Source organism: Bidens hawaiensis, unplaced genomic scaffold, assembly GCF_021521415.1.
Source record: "Bidens hawaiensis isolate Kalapana, Puna unplaced genomic scaffold, B.hawaiensis_p1.1 tig00028501_1, whole genome shotgun sequence".
In the NCBI taxonomy this organism is placed as follows: Eukaryota; Viridiplantae; Streptophyta; class Magnoliopsida; order Asterales; family Asteraceae; genus Bidens; species Bidens hawaiensis.
Window position 1 is genome coordinate 91,194 of NW_027494662.1, and position 26,418 is coordinate 117,611.

At 37.9% G+C, this 26,418-nt stretch overlaps 2 pseudogenes; both read left to right on the plus strand.

Annotated features, from left to right (window-relative positions):
- Positions 1 to 7,421: 7,421 nt before the first annotated feature.
- On the plus strand, positions 7,422 to 8,841 carry LOC143577280 (putative sugar phosphate/phosphate translocator At5g25400 pseudogene; annotated as a pseudogene).
- A 13,360-nt stretch (positions 8,842 to 22,201) lies between these two features.
- LOC143577274 (putative mitochondrial protein AtMg00860 pseudogene) lies at positions 22,202 to 22,597 on the plus strand (annotated as a pseudogene).
- Positions 22,598 to 26,418: the final 3,821 nt, after the last annotated feature.

The following is a 26,418-nucleotide window of genomic DNA, read 5'->3' on the forward strand; positions in this document are numbered from 1 at the left end:
ATAATTTTGTTTCTTTTGGTGTTATCATTTGCGTTGATCATATGTAAGAGCACTCACATCCTATACTCGATATCTATTTATATAATTTGATAAAATATTCACATATTTTGTAAAATTTTCAAAACCTCTCATATACTATTTTCTATCTTTATATTTATCATACTCATAAAACACTTATTTTTTTTTTTCACACAGTCATGATATTTACATGTCTTGGCATGTTATATGATGCTTAGAGAAACGTTATATTTAGGTATACACCTTTTATACCTTACACTTTTCCATTTACTTTTTCTTTTCTTTTGCCCAACCACGTATATAACCCCCTCACCATGTTTGTTTCTTTTTATTTTAGCAGATTAGGGTGTGCAATTCAGAAATGGATGGCGGCGCAGCTTGTTGCCCGCCTACCTGCTATATTGATATAATATCTATTTTTCTATATAATGAGTTTAATATAATATCTAAAAAAAATAAAAAATTCTAACTTTTAAATACAGTTATTAAAAAAGTTTAAATATAACATTGCGAGTTGCTTATAATTTATATTTAACTGTAAATTTCATCTAAAACAGTTGTGCGTATTAGAATAAGAGCTCAATCATATCATTGATTGGCATCATAATATTGTAAACCGCTCAATCATATCATTGATTGGCATCATAATATTGTAAACCATTTACTATAGCATAATTATAGGAGGATTCCTAGGATGACCATTGACTTGTAACCATTATATATTGATTGTAAATAATGAGATGAGATCAGAGAAAGAGTTACAAACTCTAACATTACAAACTCTAACATGGTATCAGAGCTCTAAAACTCCTTTCTTCGATCCTGATAACCTTTCTTCTTGAAATCGCCGGCCACCATCTTCTGTTTTCTTTTCTTTACCCTAAACATGGACCCGAAAACACATCCCGCCATTACCGTGTCCAATATCAAAACATTCATACCTATCACCCTCGAAATGGACAACAGCCAATACTCCTCTTGGGCTGAACTTTTCAAAATCCATTGCCGGGCGTTTCAAGTTCTCCACCACCTCTCCCCACGCATCACAGCCACCTCTTCCACTGAAGCCACCTCTACCAACACTACTGATGATGATGTCTGGGATCGGCTTGACGCCATAGTTCTTCAATGGATCTATGGCACCATCTCTAACGATCTTTTAAGCACCATCATACGACCCGACTCCACCGCTTGCTATGCGTGGGTCGCCTTACAACGCATTTTTCATGATAACCAAGCCACTCGTGCCGTCCTTCTAAAACAACAATTCGCCATTCTGAAGCTTGCTTCCTTTCCCAACATGTCCGCATATTGCAAACAGGTAAAAATAACTTCTGACCAATTGGCGAATATCGGGTCCCCTGTAACCGAATGTGACTTGGTCATTCAACTCATCACCGGATTATCCGAAGCCTATAGTACCATCGGTGCAATCATTCAAAATACCAAACCATTCCCATCTTTTTATGAGGCCCGGTCCAAACTTATCCTTGAAGAAACAACTAAAGCAAACCGAGTCGTCACCGAAACAGCCCTACACACAGCAGACACTCCACCCGAGAACCCTCCTCCACAAACTAATACCACTCCTTCTTACACCCGAAACACTAGAGGACGAGGCCGCGGACGCGGTCGCGGTCGTGGCAGACACCAATCTTCACCACAATGGACTCATTACCCATGGTTTTCCCAGCCGACAACTACCCATAACCGCCCTCCAACTTGGTCGCAACCCACTGGTTATTTTTGGACCTCTCCACCTTGCCCCTATCCCACCATTACACAGTCTCGACCACCAACATCACAGCAAGGAATCCTTGGCCCTCGCCCACAACAGGCTTTCACGGCTTCAGAGACTCCATACATGCCTACAGCTCTTGACCAGGCCTTCAATACTTTCACTTTAAATCCACCGGATCAAACTTGGTACATGGACTCCGGTGCAACAGGTATAATGACTCACAACTCTACTAATCTCACTTCTTGTTTAAATAATGCGTATCAACGAAACATTACAGTCGGTGATGGCAAAACTATACCCGTTCATGCAATTGGTAACCATACATTACCACCACCCTTTCCAAACTTCAAACTAAATAACGTCCTTTTTGCACCAAAACTCATTAAAAATTTAATTTCGGTTCGCCGTTTCACCACCGACAACAATGTTTCAATCGAATTTGACCCGTTTGGTTTTGATGTGAAGGACCTCCACACTCGGAAACACCTCCTTCGATGTGATAGCACCGGTGATCTATATCCGTTAACTCCACCATCAAGTTCCAAAGTTCAACCTTCTAATGCTCAAGTTTCTTCCTTTCTAGCCGTGACCCAAGACATTTGGCATCGACGTCTTGGCCATCCCGGAGATAATATTCTACGTTGTTTAAAGTCTACTTTAAATTTGTCTCGTAATATTCAACTTTCTTCTATATGTGAACCTTGTGTGTTTGGCAAACAAATAAAATTTACTTTCCATGACTCACATTCACATACACATTTACCATTTGACATTGTTCATAGCGACTTATGGACCTCACCTATTCTTTCCTCAACCGGATGTCGATACTATGTCCTATTTTTAGATGACAAAACAAATTATTTATGGACATATGCTCTCACTTCCAAATCACAAGTTTATTCTAAATTTCTAGCATTTCACAAATTAATAAACACCCAATTTCAAACCACAATAAAATGTTTTCAATGTGATAATGGACGCGAGTATAACAACTCTTCTTTTCATCAATTTTGCACTTCTAATGGCATGCAATTTCGATTTTCATGTCCATACACCTCCGCTCAAAACGGAAAATCGGAGCGTAAAATTAGATCAATTAACAACATCATGCGTACCATCCTATCACATTCATCCGTACCTCATTCTTTTTGGCCCCATGCACTCGAACACGCAACATATCTATTAAACATCCTACCCTCCAAAGTTCTAAACAACTCCACTCCCACTTTCTGTCTCTATCACCGCCACCCTTCTTATGACCATCTACGCATTTTTGGTTGCCTTTGTTATCCCCTTCTACCTCCCAACACAATCCATAAACTAGCCGACCGCTCCACTCCTTGCGTTTTTTTAGGCTACCCTTCACATCACCGAGGCTACAAGTGCTACAACATCAAAACCAAACAAATTCAAATCTCACGAGATGTCATTTTTGATGAAACAGTGTTTCCTTTTGCAACTCAAACACCACCCACCTCCTCTTATGACTTTCTAACCTCCACTCCATATCCCTTTCACTGGTCTACTTCTACAACCCCAACTCCATTTCCTCCAAATACCTCGTCTGTCCCAGCCAACCCTCCTCACATCCAACACCAAACCAGCCCAACACCCACACCAAACAGCCCAACAACCAGCCCATTAACCACCCCTACGGCTCAACACCAACCCACACCATCGCCTTCACCTTCACCACCTCCACCCCCACCGACTCGCACCATGAACACCCGCTCCATGTCGGGTATCTTCAAACCTAAAACTCACTTTAATCTAAACATGTCAACCACACCTCTCCTCTCCTCTACCAAAATCAACCACCGAAGCCCTTTCCAATACGAACTGGAAAAATGCCATGACCGACGAGTTTCGTGCACTTATTGATAACAAGACTTGGGAATTAGTACCCAAACAACCTGGTATGAATATTGTTCGTAGCATGTGGATTTTTAAACATAAAAAGAAAGCAGATGGCACACTAGAACGATATAAGGCCCGGTTAGTGTGTGATGGTCGTTCCCAACAAGTTGGTGTTGATTGTGGAGAAACATTTAGCCCCGTCGTTAAACCGGCAACAATTAGAACAGTGTTATCTTTAGCTTTATCAAAGTCGTGGCCTATACATCAACTCGATGTCAAAAATGCTTTTCTACATGGGAACTTAAATGAAACGGTTTTTATGCATCAACCAATGGGCTTTCGTGATCCAACTTATCCTAATCATGTTTGTCTACTCAAAAAGTCTCTTTATGGCCTCAAACAAGCACCGAGAGCATGGTACCAACGGTTTGCGGATTTTGTTTCACAAATGGGTTTTCAACATAGCCAATGTGATCATTCATTATTCATCTTTAACCAAGGTCCTCAAATGGCATTCATATTATTATATGTTGATGACATTCTGCTGATAACATCTTCCGATGACTTAAGAAACAAATTCATGACTCGGCTTTCTAAAGAATTTGCAATGAAGGATCTCGGACCCCTTAGCTACTTCCTTGGAATCTCGGTTACACGGAACTCAAACTTTCTATTTCTTTCGCAAGAAAAGTATGCTCGAGAAATCCTTGAACGAGCCGGCCTCTCGGATTGCAACCCAGCAGCCACCCCGGTTGACACACAGAACAAATTGAGCAGTAATAATGGGACACCGGTTGACAATATTACACAATACCGAAGCCTCGCCGGCGCGTTACAATACCTCACCTTTACCCGACCGGACATCTCATACGCAGTTCAACAAGTATGTCTTCATATGCACGCCCCTAAGACCACTCATTTAAATGCTCTTCGAAGAATTCTAAGATACATTAAAGGCACAATCTCATATGGTCTTCACATTCAACCATCCTCGACATCCTCTCTCACTGCTTATACCGATGCCGATTGGGGAGGGTGTCCCGACACACGGCGTTCAACATCCGGTTATTGTGTATATATGGGTGACAATCTTCTCTCATGGTCCTCCAAACGTCAACCCACTTTGTCCCGCTCAAGTGCCGAGGCTGAGTACCGTGGCGTCGCTAATGTGGTTTCCGAAATTTGCTGGCTTCGCAATTTACTACTAGAACTCCATCACCCTCTACAACGCGCCACCTTAGTCTACTGTGACAACGTGAGTGCTATCTACCTATCCGGTAACCCAGTTCAACATCAACGCACAAAACACGTTGAAATGGATATTCATTTCGTTCGTGAAAAGGTCGCCAAGGGTGAAGTTCGAGTTCTACATGTCCCATCACGGTACCAAATAGCCGATATTTTTACAAAAGGGTTGCCAAAGGTTCTATTCGACGATTTTCGAACCAGCCTCAACATCCGTGATCCTCCCGTTTCGACTGCGGGGGAATATTAGAATAAGAGCTCAATCATATCATTGATTGGCATCATAATATTGTAAACCGCTCAATCATATCATTGATTGGCATCATAATATTGTAAACCATTTACTATAGCATAATTATAGGAGGATTCCTAGGATGACCATTGACTTGTAACCATTATATATTGATTGTAAATAATGAGATGAGATCAGAGAAAGAGTTACAAACTCTAACATTACAAACTCTAACAGTGCGTAATAATATACAGGTCATCGTAGAACAAACGTAAAAGTCGTCAAAACTTCCTCTAGTTTTTGATTTACTTTTGTTTTTTTTTCTCTTACTACTTGTGATGTTTTATAAAATTCAAATTTTCCATTTCAAAATTAAATTGTGAAAAGTAATCTATTAATTGCGAGTTGCTTATGTTAGGGGGTGTTTGGCCTATTTAAATAAAGCTTATAGTTTTTTAAGTTTTTTTTATAAAATAAGCTTAACTTGGTATTTAGTTTAGCTTTTATGCTTATTAGCTTATATAGGCTAATTTGAAAAAGCATATTTGAAGATGGTTTTCTAGCTTATTTGAATAAACTTATTTATGTAAGAGTATAAGCATAAGCCCAAAATAAAAAGCTAGGCCAAACACCCTCTTAATCTATATTTCAATGTTAATTTCTCTATATAAGATTTATTTAAAACCCTACATTGCATTTTCACATGACTTTTATTCAAAATCGAGCCTTATAAATTTCCCGTCATATCAAGAAACTACAACGCGCAAGTTCACATTATAATAGTTACTAACATAACCAACTTGATGAATGAATAGTACCATGCAAATCGGCAAGTCTATTTATCTTTTTAAGTTCTATTTTCACCTATGATAATATAAACTAGTAAAGAGTCAGCGCGTTGCGGTGGGGACACAACCCAAATTCAATATAACAGTGTCTTAGTAATTCATCATTCTGTCCTTCCTATCTGCGTTATTATATAGTAATATAGATTACAGATTTTTGAAATAATAAAAATATATGTGAAACCAGTAAAGATGATTTGGAAACATATACCCTGAACATTTTTAAATTGTAAATATTGTTTAAATAATTATATTTGTTTAACTTAAAATTGGTTTTAGCGTTTACTAAATAACAAGCTGCAACGGATGAGCACCAAAACTTATCGATTATTATGTGCAAATCTAGAAGAATAAGAAGATTCAATTCTTTTGTTGTTGACCCGAGTTGAAAGGCATCTGCAAGATATATAAATTTTGTATAAGTAACAAAAACATTGATATTTTCTGACCACGTTTAATACAAAAATAGTGGCTATGCTATATATTTGGACCTATTGAACTCAAATAGTATTCATTGAGGTTAAAAAAGTAGATAATATTCTATGAAAACATTATAGATACAGATGATGATGATAACCAAATGTGTTATGTGCTTGAACCTTTGGAAGTCAATTAGTATGCATTAGATTCAAATTAGGGTTTGATAAATGCAAAACAAAGTTATATTTAACTATACATAAACTAATCCACATTAGAAATTAAAATATGAGTACATTCACATTAGACTACAGAAAAATGACCAAATAAACAGAAATGACTAATTTCAAATACCCCTAACAATTCGAATAACTAACCAGCCTAGTAGAGATGATGTTGTGTTTATCAAGCATGGCCTGGGAACACCTGATACAAAACCAGAAAAGAATCAACCAATTAACAAGGTCAAAACAAAATCCAAAAACCAGATTGAGATAGCGCCATGTTGAATGAAACGTAAGAGTACCTATAATCATTCATCGGTTGCGATATCGATGGAATAGAATGATGGCATGGAAGGAGGGTGGGAGCTGTGAATACGATGATTGATGATTGAAGGTACAAGGTCTTCAATTAATTTAACCTTTCAGGCAGAGGGGTGGTAACGTAAGCATCTCAATGGATGAAAATAATGGGATGTTAATGCGACGACAGGGCAACAGTTGCAGAATTGATTTCGCCATAAACAATCGAGAATAAGCCAGAGACATGAATGGACATTGAATGTTGAGGCGTCTCATGAGATCATGAGAGAGAGAGTGTAGGGAGCAAAAGGTTGCCTATCTCGATTATAATGTAATAGAGATAATATACAATTTTTATAAAGATAACAGAGATAATATACAATTTTAACCCCCTTTCATTTTATTTACTCTAATCACCTTTTTCATCACTTTCTTCACAAAAAGTTAAAGTCGCACCTATGTTTAATTTATTTCTCAATATTTTGATATATCTTTTATAAGGTTATGGACTCGTGTACGTTATGGATGAACAAACATCAATAATTCTACTATAACATATGATTTCATAAAGCCCAAATTCCTTAAACAAACTTAATCTTTTTCCCCTTTAAAAACATCAATAATTTCTACTAAATCATATGATTCCATAAAGCCCAAATTCCTTCAACAAACTTCATCTTTTTCCCCTTTAAAAACATCAATAATTTCTACAAAATCATCTGATTCCATAAAGCCCAAATTCCTTCAACAAACATCATCTTTCTTCCCCCTTAAAAAACATTAATAATTTCTACTAAATTTCCAAACCAAATCATTTGTACAAATGGGCAAAGAAATTGCATTAACCGAAAGCATTTTAAAGAAAATAATAATCTCCTACACCTATGTCACAATTTGGATCTTCTTAAGCTTCATAGTAATCATCTACAACAAATACATCCTAGACCAAAAGTTGTACAACTGGCCATACCCAATCTCACTCACCATGATCCACATGACCTTTTGTTCTTCATTAGCTTACATTCTCATTGACATCCTCGAATTCGTCGAGCCAGTTCAAATGACTCGCAACGTTTACATAAACTCAGTTGTTCCGATCGGGTTTCTGTATTCTCTAAGCCTTTGGCTTTCAAATTCGGCCTACATTTATCTCTCCGTTTCGTTTATTCAAATGCTCAAAGCCTTAATGCCCGTCGCAGTGTATTCGATAGGGATTTTATTTAAAAAAGAAGATTTTAAAACCAAGACTATCAGTAATATGCTTATGGTCTCGTTTGGTGTCGCAATAGCGGCTTATGGTGAAGCCAAATTCGACCCGTTTGGGGTGGTTTTACAATTGGGTGCGGTCGGGTTTGAAGCGACACGATTGGTTTTGATTCAGATTTTGTTAACTTCTAAAGGGATCACGTTTAACCCGATCGCCTCGCTTTACTATGTCGCCCCGTGTTGCTTGGTGTTCTTGTCGGTTCCGTGGATGATTATGGAGTTTCCTAAGTTAAGAGATTCATCAAGCTTTCGTTTCGATTTTTTTATATTTGGGACGAATTCGTTATGTGCATTCGGGTTGAATCTTGCGGTGTTCTTGTTGGTTGGGAAGACTTCCGCTTTGACTATGAATGTTGCGGGTGTTGTGAAAGATTGGTTGTTGATCGCGTTTTCGTGGTCGGTGATTAAAGATTCAGTGACACCTATTAATTTGTTCGGGTATGTGGTTGCGTTTTTCGGTGTTGGTTATTATAATCATGAAAAGTTACAAGCGCTTAAGGCGAAAGAAGCGGGAAACAATGCTACACCGGCTAGTGATGAATCGGGGATGTTATTGGAGGAACAAGAAGGCGAAAATGGACCGAATACGTGATGGTTTAGATTTAAGGTTGTTAATTATGTCGTTTGTATGTTTTGTTTATGGTTTGTTGTTAATCCGTGGCAGTACATGTTGATTTGGTGTAATAAATACTTTTGTGTTGACTCGGATCGAAAGCTCACGCGTCTTGAGACACATATACCGGTAATGTGATCAATGACATCCTAAGTTTCTTTTTTTCTTTTTGAAGGCCAATTTTACTATCATCCACCCATGGACAACTCGATGTCTTTAGGTGTCTCAAGCAAAATTTATAAAAGAATGAAAAACTGTTTTTTTTTTTAATTATTGAGAAACCAATATTTAAAAGCTCATAATAATTGCTAAAAAAGGAATTAATGGTGCCACATAAAATGTATTCTAAGACCGCCCGTACTGGGCGCGTTTTGGGTTGCTTTGTGATGGATAACGCGGGGGTACACCGCCCCCCTCCCCTGCGTTTTGTAATTTTTTTTTGACACGTTTTATATAAAACGCTACAAAAGGCACAAAAATCAAAAATTGACCGTTGCTTGTTTACCGTTGGAGAATAAAAAAAAATTATTTCCTATATATTAAACCATTTCATCCTCAATCAACCTCATCAAATTTATAAAAATTCTCTTTCAACTCTATAATTCCTTACACAAAATTCACTATATATGGATCCTCATCTATATATAATCAGTTTTTCGGGCCCGACCAACAAGCCGAGGACGTGGAGGAGAAACAGGCGGTTACGAGTGCGATTATGCTCGCGACAAAGTATATGAGTTCCGTTACGAGTTCGATTAGCTCTCCACCCCCCGTTTCAAAAAAAGCATATATCGAACGAGATCGTGCCGAAGCCAACAACCGGTTGATGGCGGATTACTTCTGCGACTCGCCGAGATACAAGAACCCGAAGACCTTTAGGCGTCGTTTTCGGATGTCTAAAAATTTATTTATGCGCATCACCAATGATTTGGAGCGTGAGTTTGATTACTTTCAGCAAAAGCCTGACGCTCGAGGGACGCTAGGATTCACGGCTATTCAAAAGGTTACGTCAGCCGTGCGCGTGCTCGCCTACGGAAACACGACCGACATCAACGACGAGTATTTAAAGATGGCTGAAAAAACAACTCGGGACACCTTGAAGTATTTTTGTTACGGTACGTTTTGTTTTTTTTAAATAGTTTATCACTTGTTTACTGTGATAATTTATTTTATAAAAGTTTTGTAAAATATAGCAATATTTAAACTATATGGACCACATTATCTGAGAGAGCCCAACGTTAACGATCTACAACGTCTTTACGAGGCATATACAATGGTGCATGGTTTCCCCGGCATGATAGGGAGTGTAGATTGTATGCATTGGGAATGGGCTAATTGTCCAACATCATGGCGAGGTCAATATTGACACAAGGTGACCAAAAGGGACCAACGGTCAGCCTTCAAGCGATCGCTTCATGCGACCTTTGGATTTGGTCGGCATTCTTTGGTGTTCCCGGTTCCAACAATGACATAACCGTCTTAGAGCAGTCTCCTGTGATTGAGAGTTGCATATCTGGGACCGTTCCCGTCGCTTCGTTTTTGGCTAACGATAACTTCTACCATCATGGGTACTATTTGGGTGATGGAATATATCCAAAGTTCGTGATAATCGTTAAAACATTCAGAGACCCGATGGATGAAAAAAGACAGTATTTTAAGAAAGTGCAAGAGTCTGCGAGAAAGGATATCGAGAGGTGTTTTGGTGTTCTTTAACAATGATGGCATTATGTTAAAAATCCTTGTCGTCTATGGTCTTTAGAAAGAATGAGATGTGCTATGTATGCGTGTATCATAATGCATAACATGATCATCGAGGACGAGGGAAGAGCAATATGTCCAACTTTCATACCGGACCCGGATCCACCACGGACTCCGGCAAGTATGGAGCAACGACTCGAAAACTCGGATTTCGTGCGGTCAAGAGAGATTCATAACGCACTAAGCGAGGATTTGGTCCAACATCTTTGGATGTATCGGCCTCTGCCTGGTGAAAACGATGATAAAAACGATGGCAATAATGAAGACGATGATGAAGACAACGACGACGATGGTGAAGACGATGAAAACGACGATGAAGACGACGAGGACGACGACGACGAAGAGGGCGAAGACGATGACGACGACAACAACGACGAATATTTTTTTTTTATTTTCATGTAATATTTATTTAATAAAATATTATTGTTATTTGATTATTCTTATTAAAAATTAAAAAAAACGAAAAGTGTAAAAGTGACTAGGCGCCACGTGACGCATAATGCCTGGGGGTGGAGAGTTATGACTACAGCCTGTTTTTGTAAAAAACAATAGCTCTGACCGGGCGCCACGTGGCGCATAATGCCTGGATGTGAAGAGTTATGACTACACATGGTCTAAAAAGGCTTTCCAACCAACATCAATGCCTCCCACCTCTTTCGGTTAAATTCAATTTAAAATCATTATTTATAACAATCAAATTAAACTTTTATAAACAGAGTTTAAATTCCAATTTGGTGTTAATTCATAACGATTTACTAAAAGGGTGTTTTTAAATAATTTTTGTTTCTCACTTCTAATTTTATTGGGTAACTTATATTTTAATAATTAATACCATTAAACCTATTTTTTTAATTACTCAATCAAATGTCTATTTTACAAATAATAAAAAATTGTACGGGTAAAATGAATCATATTTTTTTATATACTTGGTCAATCAAAATTTATCCATAAATAATATTTGGGGATCTGGAAAAATAAAAACTTTGCTGTATAAAAATTTAAGCATTAATTAAATCGATTTCCTAGCAAAACATAAAAAATGATATCTTTTTTTTTCAAAAACTTCCACTATCGTTATAACGAAAAATGATTCAACTTTTTTTTATACATTTTCTTTTAGTTAATTTTTTTTCTCACACATATATAATTAAATATATAATTCAACTTTATATATTTATAAAAATATAGAAATAAAAAAAATGAACTAGCGTAATACAATTATGTTATTTGAAAAATATGTTAGTAGCGTAATTACGCATTAATTCACGTAATTATGAAAATGACACCGCATCACTTTTATCTTCACTTTGCATTGTGTGTGAAAAATATATAAACATTTCTTCTTGATAAAACAATTAAAAAAAAGCTTACCGAAAGAAAATGTAATTATGCTTTGCTAGAAAATCTATTTATTTGCCTAATTATTTTTGCCTTATTAATTTGCTTAAATTTTTATACAACTTGAAAATAAAGTTTTTATTTTTCCAGATCCACATATATTATTATGGATAAATTTTGATTGACCAAATATATAAAAAAAAACCGATTCATTTTACCCGTACCAATTTTTATTATTCATGTAAAATACACATATGGTTGAGAGTAATTAAAAAAATAGGTTTAATGATGTTATAATTATTAAAATACAAGTTGCCCAATAAAATTAAGAGTGAAAAACAAAAAATATCTAAAACACTCTTTTAGTAAATAGTTTTGAATCAACACCAAATTGGTAAATATTTTTCTCACCAACACTCTTTTAAGAAAAAATTCTAAATTCTAAAGTCTAAAATCCGGCTCATTTTTTAACAAATATAAAACGTAACTATTTCTATTAGTCCCGTTTCACTCTTTACAAGGTTATTCTCTGTATTCACGTTTCACTCTCGTTCTTTTGTCCGATGCGAGATCCAAGTGGTGTCATTGTATTTCACCTTCAACATCACGGATTAATCTGTGTTATTGCTTATATCTGGTTTCAGGACAGATCTAAACAATAACACAGATTAATCTAACTATTACACATGTAAACCCTTTGCCTAGGGGTGTGTGTGGTGTTATTCGATGCGGTTGTAGGCTAAAACCTAACCGAAAACCAAAGTTTCTGTTTTTTGTTTTTTCAAAATCATTCGGTTTGGTTTTTCCAGCTTCGGGTCTACGGGTTTTCAATGTTCCAGTTCAATTCGGTTTTGCTAATCGGTCTAGTAATTTTCGGGCCAAAGAAATTTAACACGTGCTATTTTGAAATTTGGCCAAATATTTTTTTAAAATTAATAATTATAAAATGTTGTGCATTTTGGCTAGAAATTAAGAACTCATAAAAGGTACTTTCATTTAAAATAATTTAATCTCATCCAAATCGTCAAAACATAATCGATTAACGTTAAAATAAAACAAATATCCAAATTATAGAACATAAACGGTTCAATAAAAAAAGTAATTCAACAAATCGGTTTTTTGGGTTCGGTTTAGTTCTGTATATAAAAAACACAAAATCGAACCAAAACTGATATTTCGATTTTTACTAAAATTCAAAACTGAACCGTTGATTTCTAATTCGGTTTGGAATTTTCAGGTTGGTTTTTCAGTTTTGAATCGCTTTTTTTTATTCGTGCACACCCCTACGTAGACGTGCACAAAAAAACCGGTTCTGGACCCGAATCAGTTGTAACATCCTATTTTATGGATAAAAATAAAATATTTGAAATCTATATTTCAAATATTAGTAGACGAGTAAGTAGCGAGTAAATGACTCATGAAGATATGAGGTTTTAATTAAACAAGCGTTCAACGTAAATCGAATATCGTTTAAAATAACATAGAAATTGAATATAATAAAGTTATTACTATTAATAAAAAGAAATTAGAAAAAAAAGTGCCCGTGTGTGTGTGATAGTGTGTTTTGATGTTTTATTTAAATAAATAACAATAATATGTTATAATAATAATAATAATATAGGATAAGGATAATAGTGAATGCAAGATGGCAATATTTTTATGCAAGTAAATGATCTTATAAGGCCACGTATCTACAGCAGAAAAATAAAAATAATAATATATTGAGGAATCTTCACCCTTAAGATTTGTTGGCAGCGCATATACCTCACTGTAAGTTATTTGGTAAATGAATGCTTGCCTCCTTATTCTCATTCCATTGAATATATAGATACAAAACAAATCTCCTATCATAGATGGAGATATCATCAAATCAATCATACTAATCTATACCATAAACATCTCCTAGTATTATGGATGGAGATATTAACAAATCAATTATACCAATCTATACTATAAACAATATTATCTATTACACCCCCGCAGTCGAAGCGGGAGGAGGGCGAATGCTTAGACTGGAGCGAAAATCTTCGAAAAGAGTCCGAGGTAGTCCTTTGGTGAAGATGTCAGCCACTTGGTTTCTGGAAGGGACATGAATAACTCGAACTAGGCCCTTTTGAACATGCTCACGGACAAAGTGAATATCCAGCTCAATGTGCTTGGTTCGTTGATGTTGAACCGGGTTTCCGGAAAGGTAGATGGCACTTAGGTTATCACAATACACAATCGATGCTTTGGATAGGGGCCGATGAAGTTCAAGAAGTAGATTCCGAAGCCAACATAATTCGGCCACGACATTAGCAAGTCCACGATACTCAGCCTCAGCACTGGAGCGAGAGATGGTTGACTGACGTTTAGAGGACCAGGAGATCAAGTTGTCGCCCAAATAGACACAGTATCCGGAGGTAGATCGACGGGTGTCGGGACACCCAGCCCAGTCAGCGTCGGTATATGCTCGAAGATATAAAGATGAAGTGGAGGAGAGATGAAGTCCAAACTCGGAGGTGCCTTGAAGATACCGAATGATGCGTTTTAAAGCGTTCCAGTGAGAAACCCGAGGAGAGTGCATATGTATGCAAATCTGTTGAACAGCATAGGTGAGGTCTGGTCTGGTGAAGGTGAGATATTGCAATGCACCGGCTAGACTTCTATAATTAGTAGGATTATCAAGTAAGGGCCCAGATTCACTACTCAGTTTGCTGTGGGTGTCAACGGGTGTTGTGGAAGGCTTGCAAGAATCCATGCCGGCACGATGGATAATATCTTTAGCATATGCTTGTTGGGATAAAAATAAACCGTCACCCTGTCGTGTGACGGAAATGCCCAAAAAATGAGATAAAGGACCTAAGTCCTTCATGGCGAATTCCCCTGCAAGGATGGACATTAGCTGCTGGCGAAGTGAGTGAGATGAGGTGGTGAGGATTATATCATCCACATATATGAGTAGATAAGCAATGTTACGGCCGTGGCGGTATAAAAATAAGGAATTGTCTGATTTGCATTGAGTGAACCCTTGTTGAAGAACGAAGTCAGTGAACCGCTGGTACCAAGCTCGGGGAGCTTGTTTAAGTCCGTAGAGAGACTTCTTCAGACGACAGACATGATCTGGATAATCCCGGTGGCGGAACCCCATTGGTTGATACATAAAGATTGTTTCTTGCAGGTTCCCGTGAAGAAAGGCATTAGTTACGTCCAACTGATGAATTGGCCAAGAGTTAGAAAGTGCTATAGTAAGGACGGTCCGAATGGTGGATGGTTTAACCACGGGACTGAACGTTTCACCACAATCGACCCCAACCTGTTGACCACGACCATCGCACACCAGTCGTGCTTTGTACCTCTCCAAAGTGCCATCTGACCGAAACTTGTGTTTAAACAACCACATACTACGTATTATATTCATGCCTGGATGCCGAGGAACCAATTCCTAAGTCTCATTTTTAAGCAGTGCACTAAACTCAGTTTTCATGGCATTGTGCCATTCTGGTATGGACAAGGCAGTTGTCGGGGATTTGGGAAGGGGGGCGGTAGTATCTGTGTGGAGGTTAAGAACCTGTTTTGGTTTAGAGATGCCATCCATGGCACGTGTGCGCATGGTGCGGGTGGGGGCCGGCGGGGCTGGGGGTATGGTAGGAGAGATAGGTGGGTTCGGTTGTATAGGTAGGGAAGAGGTGGCTGTTGGTGGGCCAGAAGCAGGTGGGCTGGCTGGGGGTGGGCCAGAAGCAGGTGGGCTGGTTGTTGGGGTTGAAGATTGGCTTTCAGATTGGAGACGAATAGGTGGGCCGGGGGAGGGTCCGGTATGCGGTTGGCCTGGTTGGCCTGGTGAATTGTCCGCAGGAGAGGGAGGAATAATGTGAGACCAGAATGAGGGGTGTAGAGGTGGTGTTAGGAAGGTGTAGTCGGGAGGTGAGGTTGGTTTTTGAATAGAGAAAGGATATATGGATTCCTCAAAATAAACATGGCGAGATATTAACATTTTGTTGGTGTTGAGATCGAAGCATTTATACCCGCGGTGGTTCAATGGGTAGCCGAGGAATACACAAGGTTGGGAGCGGTTAGTAAGTTTGTGGGAGGTGGTGGGAGGAAGAATGGGGTAGCATAAGCACCCGAACACACGAAGGTGGTCGTATGTGGGTGAGACATTATAGAGGAGGGTGGTGGGAGAGAGGAATTTGTGAGTTTTCTTGGGAAGGATGTTAATAAGATAGGTTGCGGTTTCAAGGGCGTGATGCCAAAAGGATGGGGGAAGAGATGCTTGGGCCAAAAGGGTACGGATCATATTATTAATGGTGCGGATTTTGCGTTCCGCTTTACCATTTTGAGATGACGTATGTGGGCAAGAGAAACGAAATTGTAAGCCATTTATGCGACAAAAGGTCATGAAATTGTTGTTAGTATATTCAGTGCCATTGTCACATTGAAATTGTTTTAGCTTACGTTCAAATTGAGTGGTAATCATGTTGTGAAAATTTGTGAAGGTAGCATACACATCGGATTTATGGGGGAGGGGGTAGGTCCATAGAAAATCGGTGTGATCGTCTAAAAATAATATATAATATCGATGTCCACCGGTACTCATAACCGGTGAAGTCCACAAATCACTATGGATAATGTCAAATGGCAAACAAGATTTATTAAGAGAATCATAAAAAGGAAGTTTGACACTTTTGCCAAAAACACAAGATTGACAAAGTGCATTGTTTGTTTTGCTAAAATTAATAAATGAAGACGACTTCAACGAGTGCAATAAGTTGTCGCCCGGGTGTCCAAGGCGTTGATGCCAACGGTCTTGGGTTGTAGCCGTGAGAGCTGTGGGGGAGTGCAAAAACTTGGTAAAGTTGGCGGTGAGGGGATATAGGTCGCCCGAGCTATTGCATCGTAGGATAGGTGCTTGCGTCTTCAGATCCTTCACAACAAAACCAAACGGGTCAAATTCAATAGAAACGAAATTGTCCGTTGTAAAGCGACGAACGGATATGAGATTTTTAATCAGGTTGGGTGAATAGAGGACATTATTGAGTTTGAAAGGTGGATAAGGTGGGGGTAAGGTTTGATTGCCTTGTCCAAGTACCGGAATGCTCATGCCATTACCAACTATAATAGATTTATTAGTGCAAGGATTAAAAATAGACGGGGAAAGATTACCTGACTGTTGCATATGCCCGGTAGCGCCGGTGTCCATGAAACCAATCGGATCACCTTGTTGATTCAAAGACAGTGTATATAGAGCCTGCGCGATGTCCGTGGGGGATGGTCGGTAGGAGGCCAAGTGAGCCTGAGCAGGGGCCGGTCCTAGAATACCCGGGGAGTTGTGTGGGCGTGGTGTGGAAGGGTAGGGGCAGGGTGGTTGGCTATTGGTGGTCGGGTTTCCGGGGTGGTGAAGGAAAGAGGACCATTGGTTAGTGGCCCAGTTGTTGGGGAAGATGATGTAAGGGTGTTGGTGTTGGTTTTGGTGAGGTTGCGCGCTACGGGAGCGGTTGGCTTGAGAGTGCGAGGACCGGCCGCGGCCTCGTCCCCGAGATCTGCCACGACCAAGGGAGAAGTCCGGGCTGGTTCGGGCTGAAGGGTTGTCAGGAGATGGTGAGGGAGAGCGAGTTTGAGTGTGAGTGTGGAGGGCTGTGGCGGCTTGGGAGGCATGGTGCATGGCTTGGTTAGCTTTGGTTGTTTCATGCATGCATAATTGAGACCTGATTTCAAAGAAGGAGGGTAGGGGTTTGGTATTTTGCAGGATGGTGCTAATGGTTTCATATTGTTCCGTGAGACCGGAGAGGGTTTGGAGCACTAAGTCCTGTTCATCGACAGGGGCATCCACGTTGGTTAACTGATCGGCGATGACCTTGATGGCTTGGCAATATTCCTGCATAGAAGAAAAGTTTTCAAGACGAGTGGTTGCGAACCTTTGTTTGAGGAAGAGAGCCCGAGTGGCTTTGTTGTCTTGAAAAATATTCTCGATGGCCGTCCAGGCTTCAAACGCAGAGGTGCGCTTTTTGATGATGGTTTTCAAGAGACCGGGAGAAATTGTGCCATAAATCCATTGTAGGACAATGGCGTCGAGGCGTTCCCATGAGTCGGCTGCAGGGGGAGGGGGTGGTGCTTGCGTGTCTGTTGAAGTTGAGGAGGTTGGGTTGGTGGGTTGCGGGCGTGGTGCCAGGTGGTCGGCCACCAGGAAAGCCGTGCAATGGTTCCGAAATAGCTCCGACCAGATGTTGTAGTCGGAAGCATCGTTGTCCAGGGTAATGGGGACAGATGTTCGGATGTTGGAAACTGTGGCAGCCGGGTGCAGTTTCTGATCGGCCATGGGACAGCGCCGAGGAACGAGAGAGGAGAAGGGTGGAGATGATGTAGGGGAGGCGGCGGAAGGGGTAGGGTTAGGAGGATCGGGAATAGGTTGATACCATGTAAGTTATTTGGTAAATGAATGCTTGCCTCCTTATTCTCATTCCATTGAATATATAGATACAAAACAAATCTCCTATCATAGATGGAGATATCATCAAATCAATCATACTAATCTATACCATAAACATCTCCTAGTATTATGGATGGAGATATTAACAAATCAATTATACCAATCTATACTATAAACAATATTATCTATCTATTACTCACATATACTTCTCAATTAATAAGTAAACTGGAGTTAGAGGGGAATTATATTCATTAGCCATCGAACATATTAGTCACCAGGAAACGGAACTCGTATACTATTGTCTCCGGTAAGTATACGGACCATGATCATGTTATTTTTACAAGCGTTTTATATATGTTTATTTTGATACGCATATATATGATTATTTGAGAAATGATTGTGGGTCCAAGTATGTGACTTAATGTGTGGCTTAAAAAGAGGCTATAGTTTACAATAAATATGGTGGTATGCCTCTAATAAAAATATGGGTTACGAGTCCCGAGGGTTTCGGTAGTTGAAACTCCAAAATTTTAATACTATATATAAAAAGATTTCGGGAGTTGAAAATAAAGGGGTTCGGGTGTTGAACCCCAAATATAAAGGGGGAGTTAATAACCCTCGTGGGTTAAAAATGAGCTCATAAGGAATTCGGGTGTTGAATTCCAAAAGAATAATGAGGAGTAAAATTAAGGATTTCAGGTGTTGAAATCCTAAGGAATTCGGGTGTTGAATTCCCAAAGAAAATTGTGGAGTAAATATAAGGATTTCGGGTGTTGAAATCCCAAGGAATTTGGATGTTAAATTCCAAATAAAAATAAAACATATTTTTATAAAATGGTGTGCTTACTTAGCGAAAGCTAATAAAAATATGTTTTAAAATGATTTCAGAAAAAGCGCCCCTAAATGGTTAAAGCTTCATGAACGGAACTAGACTGACAAGAGAACCATACTCTCGTGTTTAATAGTTTGTATAATAAAGTTTGTTTTAAACATATATGTTTTTTTGTATAATATATATTTTTATAAAATAAAACGTCACCACGAGTAACATGTTCTGGATGTAAACTGGGACATACTCTGATATATATTTTGTGAAAATATTATTTATAAAAAAAAAGTTAGGGTGTTTCAAGTTAGTATCAGAGCACGGTTCGAGAGATTTAAGTATTCAAAATAAATACTTAGACTCGAACCATAAGTGCTCTTGATAAAAAAAACGAGAAGGTTCAGTCCAGAAGCGGTTCATGGAAGCTACAAAAGGGGAGTTTTTTATGGGTGCATAAATGAAATTAAAAGAAAAAATATGTGAAAACTGAAATTTGTATATTTAAAAGACAATATAGTAGTTGGGAGATCAAGATGAGTATAATATATTTCTTTCATACCTGGCCAGTATGAGAGAAAATGTATCATACCGTTATGAATTCTCAATAATTATATTGTGTTGGAAACAACAAAGAGTAAGTGGAGGAAAATAAATATGCATGAAATGAATTGCGTGTTTATAATTATTACATCATATGTGCATATACGGTGCTTTGTGCTTATGGCCTTAGATAAATTGTTAGAATTAACAATAGATTGAGAAGTACAAAGGCCGTAGATAAAGTACCTTAGAAGAGATAAGATTATGGAATGAAAATAATAATAAATAAATTATTCGTCACAGTAAAAAGATATGGCGGAGGAAGAATGAAATATTGTACACGGTGATGGAAACCGTAATATAGAATAGCATGTAGATAATGCTTCAGAAAGATCCCCGCATCTTTACCTCATCAAGACAATTCTACAAAAAATGTACCTGATGAAATTCGCAAGCAAATTGCAATTGAGGTGGGGAAAGCATGTGAAGCTAATATTCCATTTCTTCTAGCCGAAATGCAAAATTCTATAGGAATTATGCTAGAAGAAAATCTGAAAAAGAATGAATCGAATGTGGAAAAGCCTCTCGAGATCGTGGGAGGGCACCAAGAGTGGAGGTAGATACGCATCGATGTGCGTATAGAAATTTCATGGCTTGTAAACCGTCACAATTTAAGGGAGAAATAGGCCCCATGATAAGCCAAAGGTGGATTACAGCTATGGAGACTATTTTTGATACGTGTCACTGCGACGCGGTTGATGAAGTGATGTTTGCAACAAACCAATTAGTTGAACGAGCTAAAGGCTGGTGGATATGGTCAAAAAGGAAAAAGGTAGGGAAGCGATAAGAAATATGTCTTGGGAAGAGTTTAAACCAATCTTCCTAAAACATTTCAGTCCCCGTGTTGCAATTGATCGTATCACCGAAGAACTTCTTCATATGCGTCAACGCAATGAAACGGTGGACGAAATATTTGGAATTTTCTATGATAAAGCAAAGTTTTTCCCTTCTCTTTTAACTAGTGAAGAAGCGTGGATGACTCGTTTCCATCTTATCCTTAAAACGGAGATAAGAGAATTTATTTCTCCATCAAAATGTGGAAGTCTCTAGGAGCTTCTTAATTGGGCACGTGAACGAGAGGTGGAGCTAAAAATACAAGTTGAAAGAGATGGGAAATGAAAGCTAGATGTTGAAATTCCTGCAGCACCAGCAAAGAAAGCGAAAATTTTTAAGCCTACAAAAGTATCTAGCTTTAAGAAAGAATCTAGTACTTGCCAGTTCTGTGGAAAGAGGCATTTCGGGGAATGTCGTCATAAGAATCCAACTTGTTATAAGTGCGGGAGACTTGGGCATACGGCACCAGAGTGTACTAGTCCAGTGAACTTATGTTATAAATGCTATAAACCGGGCCACATGAAAATGATTGCCCAGAGTTGAGGGCAAGGAATGGAAAGGCGATAGAAGGATCCAGAACTGCCGAGAACGTGAAGAAGTTGGAAGCTCCAAAACCCCGAGGCAGGGCTTTTCAAATCACCGCAGAGGAGGCGAAGGTTATACCTGATGTCGTATCAGGTACCTTTTTCGTAAATTCCCTCCCTGCCTATGTTTTATTTGATTCTGGAGCTAGTAGATCCTTCATACCCAAAACTTTTTCTTGCCATAGTTCTTTTAGTATAAGTAAATTAATAAATTCATTAGACGTCGAAATCGCTAGTGATAAGAGCTTTGTCATCTCCGAAGTATGTCGAAATTGTAAAATAATTATTCAAGAAGAAGAATATTCTATCGACTTAATTCCTATTACACTAAGGGAATTTGATGTAATTATTAGGATGGACTGGTTATCCCAACATCAGGCGTCTATAGTTTGTAATAGAAAAATCGTTCAATTTCTATCACCAACTAGAAAACAAATTTGTGTTTATGGAGAAAGGAAGAATGATATTATAATATGCTCGACGGCAAAGGTGAGGAGTTATATGAAGCATGGTCATCATACGTTTCTCGCCTACGTGATTGATACAAAATAAAAAGGAAAGGAACTTGATCAAGTCCATGTTGTTAATGAATTCCTTGACGTTTTTCCTGATGAGCTACCGGGGGTTCCACAGGAAAGGGAAGTCGAGTTTAAAATTGATATAGTTCCAGAAGCTAAACCAGTGGCTAAATCGCCATATCGGTTGGCACCAAGCGAGATGAAGGAGCTGATGTCTCAACTCCAAGATCTTTTGGACAAAGGCCTATATTCGCCCAAGTGTTTCACCTTGGGGCGCACCTATTTTGTTCGTTAAAAAGAAAGACGATAGCATGCGGATGTGCATTGATTACCGTGAATTGAATAAATTGACCATCAAGAATAGGTATCCTTTACCTAGAATTGATGATCTTTTTGATCAACTGCAAGGTGCTAGTTGGTTTTCAAAGATTGATCTAAGATCGGGATATCATCAAGTAAAGGTACGTGAAGAAGATGTACCTAAGACGGCTTTTCGTACTTGTTATGGACATTATGAATTCGTTGTGATGCCATTCGGCTTAACGATTTATGGATCTTATGAATCGAGTATGTAAGCCAATGCTTGATCGTTCCGTTATCGTGTTCATCGATGACATTCTCATATATTCTCGAACCGAAAAAGATCATGCTCAACATCTTCGTGAGGTTCTTGATACCTTAAGAAGAGAAAAGCTATACGCAAAGTTTTCTAAATGTGCATTTTGGCTTCGAGAAGTTCAATTCTTAGGTCATGTAGTGAACGAGGAGGGTATCTTAGTGGATCCCGCTAAAATAGAATCTATTATGCATTGGTCTCCTCCGAAGACTCCAGCTGAAGTCAGAAGTTTTCTTGGTTTAGCCGGTTATTATCGGCGTTTCATTCAAGATTTTTCGAAAATAGCCTCCTCGTTAACAAAGCTAACTCGAAAGAATTCCAAATTTGAATGGATCTCAGAACACGAAAAGGCGTTTTAAATCTTGAAAGAAAAGCTAACTAGAGCTCCGATACTAGCTTTACCAGAAGGAACAGAGGATTTTGTAGTTTATTCTGACGCCTCATGTATTGGATTGAGTTGCATTCTTATGCAAAGAGGGAAAGTGATAGCATATGCCTCACGTCAATTGAAGTCACATGAAGCAAACTACCCGACCCATGATCTCGAATTAGCAACAGTAGTATTTGCGCTAATGATCTGGAGGCACTATTTATATGGAACAAAATGCACTATCTATACTGATCATAAAAGTCTAAAGTATTTCTTTGATCAGAAAGAGTTGAACATGAGACAACGTCGGTGGTTGGAATTAGTTAAAGATTATGACTGTGAAATACTCTACCACCCAGGTAAAGCCAACGTTGTTGCTGATGCTCTAAGTCGAAAAGAGAATTATTCTCCGATTAAGGTACAATCATATAAACTGATTGTAAATTCGGACTTATTCGACCAAATTAAAACTGCGCAAAAGGAAGCACTAAAAGAAGAAAATTTAAAGTGCGAAAGAATTGTTGGTCAAGTCCGATATTTGGAGGAAAATGACAAAGGATTTAAGATTTGGATTTGTTTTGGACGAATTTGGATTCCTAAGCCTTGTTCAATTAAAACGCTCATTCTAGATGAGGCACATAAATCAAAATATTCAATTCATCCAGATGCAACCAAAATGTACAATGACTTGAAGAAAAATTACTGGTGGTCTGGTATGAAAAGAGATATTGTTAAATATATGGAAAGGTGTTTGACTTGTTTTCAAGTTAAGGCTGAACACCAGAAACCATATGGAAAGAAGCAATCTCTAGAGATTCCATTATGGAAGTGGGAACACATTACGATGGACTTAATAACGAAACTTCCAAAAACAGCCAAAGGACATGATACGATATGGGTAGTTGTCGACCGTTTGACAAAAAGTGCACATTTTATACCCATCAATGAAAAATATACTTCAGAACGAATGGCAGAAGTATATATTAATGATGTGGTGTCAAGACACAGAGTGCCAGTATCTATCGTGTCAGATAGAGACACTCGTTTTACCTCAAGATTTTGGAGAAAATTTCAGGAGGAAATGGGCACCAGATTATTAATCAGTACGGCATATCATCCTCAGACGATGGACAAAGTGAAAGAACAATTCAAACTCTCGAGGATATGCTTCGTGCTTGTATTATTGATTTTGGTGGCAGTTGGGACAAGTATTTGCCCCTGGCAGAGTTTTCCTATAATAATAGTTACCATTCAAGCATTGGGATGCCCCCATTTGAAATGCTTTATGGTAGAAAATGTCGCACCCCAGTATGTTGGGGAGAAGTTGGTCAAAGAGAACTCGCAAACAAAGAAGTGGTAAACGCAACGAACGAAAAGATTGATCAAATCATAGCATATTTGAAAGCGGCTCAGGATCGACAGAAGTCGTATGCGGATAAATGAAGACGCCCAATTGAATTTCAAGTAGGAGACTATGTTATGTTAAAAGTCTCTCCATGGAAAGGAGTGATTCGTTTCCGTAAACGTGGTAAGCTAAGTCCACGATGCAAATGGCTTATCGACTAGATTTACCTGAAGAATTAAACGGAATCCATAACACATTTCATGTATCATATTTACGAAAATGTTTGGCCGATGAAACGTCATGTGTACCATTAAATGACATCGAAGTGGATGATAAGCTTAACTATATAGAAAAGCCTGTAGCAATTCTCGATCGTAAAGTTAAGCAACTTCGAAATAAAGATATAAGCCAAGTAAAAATAAGGTGGAAACATCGGCGAGGTTCGGATACAACATGGGAAGCTGAGGATGAAATGAGAAAATACTACCCTGATTTAATCGAGGTACGAACAGGTTTCGCGGACGAAACCTATTTAAGAGGGGGAGATTTGTAACATCCTATTTTATGGATAAAAATAAAATATTTGGAATCTATATTTCAAAAATTAGTAGACGAGTAAGTAGCGAGTAAATGACTCATGAGGATATGAGGTTTTAATTAAACGAGCGTTCGACGTAAATCGAATATCGTTTAAAATAACATAGAAAATGAGTATAATAAAGTTATTACTATTAATAAAAAGAAATTAGAAAAAAAAAGTGGCCGTGTGTGTATGATAGTGTGTTTTAATGTTTTCTTTAAATAAATAACAATAATATGTTATTATAATAATAATAATAATAATATAGGATAAGGATAATAGTGAATGCAAGATGGTAATCTTCATATGCAAGTAAATGATGTTACATTGCCACGTATCTACAGCAGAAAAATAAAAATAATAATATGTTGAGGAATCTTCGCCCTTAAGATTTGTTGGCAGCGCACATATATATATATATACCTCACATATACTTCTCAATTAATAAGTAAACTGGAGTTAGAGGGGAATTATATTCATTAGCCATCGAACATATTAGTCACCAGGAAACGGAACTCGTATACTATTGTCTCCGGTAAGTATACGGACCATGATCATGTTATTTTTACAAGCGTTTTATATATGTTTATTTTGATACGCATATATATGATTATTTGAGAAATGATTGTGGGTCCAAGTATGTGACTTAATGTGTGGCTTAAAAAGAGGCTATAGTTTACAATAAATATGGTGGTATGCCTCTAATAAAAATATGGGTTACGAGTCCCGAGAGTTTCGGTAGTTGAAACTCCAAAATTTTAATACTATATATAAAAAGATTTCGGGAATTGAAATCTTAAGAGGTTCGGGTGTTGAACCCCAAATATACAGGGGGAGTTAATAACCCTCGTGGGTTAAAAATGAGCTCATAAGGAATTCGGGTGTTGAATTCCAAAAGAATAATGAGGAGTAAAATTAAGGATTTCGGGTGTTGAAATCCTAAGGAATTCGGGTGTTGAATTCCCAAAGAAAATTGTGGAGTAAATATAAGGATTTCGGGTGTTGAAATCCCAAGGAATTTGGATGCTAAATTCCAAATAAAAATAAAACATATTTTTATAAAATGGTGTGCTTACTTAGCGAAAGCTAATAAAAATATGTTTTAAAATGATTTCAGGAAAAGCGCCCCTAAATGGTTAAAGCTTCATGAACGGAACTAGACTGACAAGAGAACCATACTCTCGTGTTTAATAGTTTGTATAATAAAGTTTGTTTTAAACATATATGTTTTCTTGTATAATATATATTTTTATAAAATAAAACGTCACCACGAGTAACATGTTCTGGATGTAAACTGGGACATACTCTGATATATATTTTGTGAAAATATTATTTATAAAATAAAAAGTTAGGGTGTTTCAAGTTAGTATCAGAGCACGGTTCGAGAGATTTAAGTATTCAAAATAAATACTTAAGACTCGAACCATAAGTGTTCTGGATAAAAAAAACTAGAGGGTTCAGTCCAGAAGCGGTTCATGGAAGCTACAAAAGGGGAGTTTTGTATGGGTGCATAAATGAAATTAAAAGAGAAAATATGTGAAAATTGAAATTTGTATATTTAAAAGACAATATAGTAGTTGGGAGATCAAGATGAGTATAATATATTTCTTTCATACTTGGCCAGTATGAGAGAAAATGTATCATACCGTTATGAATTCTCAATAATTATATTGTGTTGGAAACAACAAAGAGTAAGTGGAGGAAAATAAATATGCATGAAATGAATTGCGTGTTTATAATTATTACATCATATGTGCATATACGGTGCTTTGTGCTTATGGCCTTAGATAAATTGTTAGAATTAACAATAGATTGAGAAGTACAGAGGCCTTAAATAAAGTACCTTAGAAGAGATAAGATTATGGAATGAAAATAATAATAAATA